At 53.3% G+C, this 3,101-nt stretch overlaps 1 protein-coding gene across 1 annotated transcript in view; it reads right to left on the bottom strand.

Annotated features, from left to right (window-relative positions):
- The window catches only part of AKT2 (AKT serine/threonine kinase 2), a 48,314-nt gene extending 47,895 nt beyond the window's left edge, over nt 1–419 (bottom strand). Inside the window, exon 1 of the mRNA XM_021701010.2 lies at nt 260–419. The gene's annotated coding sequence lies outside the window, so the exon portion shown is untranslated. The remainder of the gene's footprint in view (nt 1–259) is intronic.
- Nucleotides 420–3,101: the final 2,682 nt, after the last annotated feature.

Below are 3,101 nucleotides of genomic sequence, written 5' to 3'. Positions count from 1 at the left end.
GTGGTTCGGTCCCCGCACTTTGGTGTGCCCCCCCCGGCGCCGCCTCAGTGGTACGGCCAGCCGCCCCCGCCCCCGGCCCCTCAGGCGTAGTCCGACCGCCCCCGCGCAGCCGCCCCCACTCAGTCCCGGAAGGGGGGGCTCGAGGACGGCGGTCCCCGCCCGGCAGGCACTGGTGGTACGGCCCGACGCCGCACTGCGGGGGGTCCGGACGCGACCATCGCTGGGGGAGGCGCCCGGGGACACGCGCTGGCGCACTCACCTGTCACCGGCGGCCGCCCAGCCTCTCCGGCGGGGCCCTACTCCCGCCCATCGCCACGCCGCGCTTGGTCCCGCTCCTTGTGTTTCCTGGCGCCGGCAACTGCAGCAGCAGCGGCAACGCCTTCTCCGAGCCAGGCCCAACGGCTCGCGCGGCGCGGCCCCCCCCGCCCCCTCCCCCCAGCCCCCGCTTACCGCCCCCCCCCACCCGCTGGCCGGAAATACCGCCTTCTCCCGCCACAAACAGGAACTGACGTAAAAGAGCGAGAGAGATGAACTCGGAGAGCGCTAGAGCGCAGGCGGAAGGCAGGGCAAGAGGCTGACTCAGAGCGGGACGCCTGCGTACTTCAGGCAAGTTTGGGTCGAGGTGGGCTAGCGAGGTGCCACGCGCAGGCGCCGGACGGAAAGAAGAGACACGATTGCGCAGGCGCAGCAGGACTCTGACGCCCGCTCTCCCTAAAGGCTCGCCGCAGTGGTACTTCCCGGCAGCCCCTGGTCCTTATTTACATACGCTTTGATCTCGCTTTACTGTGATCTCGCCTTTCCCTTCGGTTCCGAGGCTCTTAAAGAGCCCTGGAGCGGGGTTTATGAGAGTTGTCTTTTCACTGTGTCCCGTCACTGCGAGCACAGGCTCTGAAGCCTCACAAACCCAGCTTTGCATTTCCTTGCTGGTGATAGTAGACAGAAGACTTCATCGTCTTCTGTGCCTGTGTGTCCAAATCTGCAAAATGGAAACAGAGTTGCGTCACTGGGCTATTGGACTTTTTAATGTAAATAGAGCAGTTTATAGCAATTAGACACTCTGGGACTCCAAAATATTAATCCTACGTGCCTATCATATATGTGCAATTAAATAGGGATATAACTTTTTTTAACGGGGTAACTTGGTCCTAAAAAGGCTTTAAGATCGCCTTGTAAGAAAAGAGTTTTGCAGGGGCGCCTGGGTGGCTCAGTCGTTTAGCGTCCGCCTTGGGCTCAGGTCATGATCCCAGAGTCCTGGGATCGAGCCCCGCATCGGCCTCCCCGCTCTGCGGGAAGCCTGCTTCTCCCTCTCCCACTCGCCCTGCTTGTGTTCCCTCTCTCGCTGTGTGTCTCTCTGTCAAATAAATAAATAAAATCTTCAAAACAAAAAAAAGAAAGAGCTTTGCAGAGATCATGGTCCACTTGTCAGCTAGTGTCCTAGGCATCTGTCTCCCAGTCCTTCTCTCTCAAAGGTTGGGTCGGGCTTGCTGCCTTCTGAATTTGGGTTCCAGTGTTCCACAGAGCTTGGCAGGTATGCATTGGTTAGGGCATACTTCTAGAAGCCCTAGCTAGGAGTTGAAGAACCCTAATTCCACGTAAGTCTGTGAGAGTGACGCAGGCAATCCAGCTCAGAGGTGGGCCTTAGTTTCCTCAGAGGTAAACGTAATACTGGAACTAGACCTTAGCTAATGGGTTTCCAGCTTGGAACTTGCTGCTCTGTATCCCTTACTCATGGGCTTCCCCCAACACAGTGTTGATAACCCGCCAATACCTCCCCCACCCAAGCCCTGATCATTTTAGTCTCTTACTGTCTGGTGACAGGTCTGTCTCAGAGCCCCACGAGGGAAAAGACCAGGACTGCCTCAATCGTCACTGTGTAGCTAACACTGCCCAGCAAAAGTCTTGGCACAGAATATGCTCTTGGGGAATATTTGTTTCAAGAATTAGTCCTTTCCGCTCTAATCTAGACTCAATGTCACCGTGGCCTACCATATTTGCCCCCTTCTGTGCTGAACAGTTCATCGCCCATTCCCCTATTTCCGAGTCTTCCCGAGTTAACTGGAATATCTGCCCGTCCCGGGATGGATTACAACACATAGAGATCTCACTGAAACCTCCCGTGTGCTTGTGTATAAATTCTGTGGGGCACCAGTGGTCAAGGATAATGGCTTTCAACCTAAGACCTAGTACACACATAGGTATACTTACCTATGTACATATATACCTGTATGAAAGTGTCATCAAATACTATTTACTGGTATGTATCATGCACTCAGATTTTTTTCCCCCCAGTGCTGTTTGAGGCCCTGCTAAACTGATTTTCTGACCCACTAAAGGGTCATGCCTTGCAGTTTAAAAAACACTAGCCTGAGGGTGAACAACACTCACTGGCTTTGGAGATAGGCCTGCCTTTCCTGTGTCAAAATAACTTCACTTCTCTCATTGCAAAACAGTATCAATAGAATTGACTTAGCAATTGTTACAGGCCAGATTCTGTTCTTGACACAGTCCCACCAAGGCTTTCCTGTTGCCATCAACACCATCTTGGAGGTCAGGTACAACAGTACTTAAGGAGCTTGCTCGAGGTCCCAGGACACATTAGGGGTAAGACAGGATTCGAACCCAAGCCGTCTGATACAAGAGTCTGTGCTTTGAATTCATATCTTGCTGGAAAATGGGAAGTCATAGCCCTGTTTCTGCCCCGGCAGACCACTTAATTATCACTTGGGAGCCTCAGTCCCCCAATTTCCAAAACAAAGGTGATTGAGGAGAAAACTCCCTAAAACCTCAAATTGTTCTATACCTTCTAATCAATTCTGCAAATGCCCTGCCTATAACTGTAAAGATGAACTACACACGCACTTCTGCAGAGATGGGCCAGTAGCTTCTCATCGGAAGGTTGCCCAAAGGCCTCTTGATTCAGAAAGAATGATTAAGAATCCTTCCCTGATGGGCGGAGAGGGCATCTCCTCAACATACCCTTCTGTCGCCACGGAGCAGAAGTCAGGCCCTAGAATATATTTCAAACCTTGTCAGAGATGGGGCTCCCAGTGGTGACTGGACACGTTGCATGGACCAACCATCAGGAGCCTCTTAGAGGCAGG

Source organism: Neomonachus schauinslandi, chromosome 16 (genome assembly GCF_002201575.2).
Source record: "Neomonachus schauinslandi chromosome 16, ASM220157v2, whole genome shotgun sequence".
Classification (NCBI taxonomy): Eukaryota; Metazoa; Chordata; class Mammalia; order Carnivora; family Phocidae; genus Neomonachus; species Neomonachus schauinslandi.
This window is presented reverse-complemented; position numbering and strand designations above follow the sequence as displayed.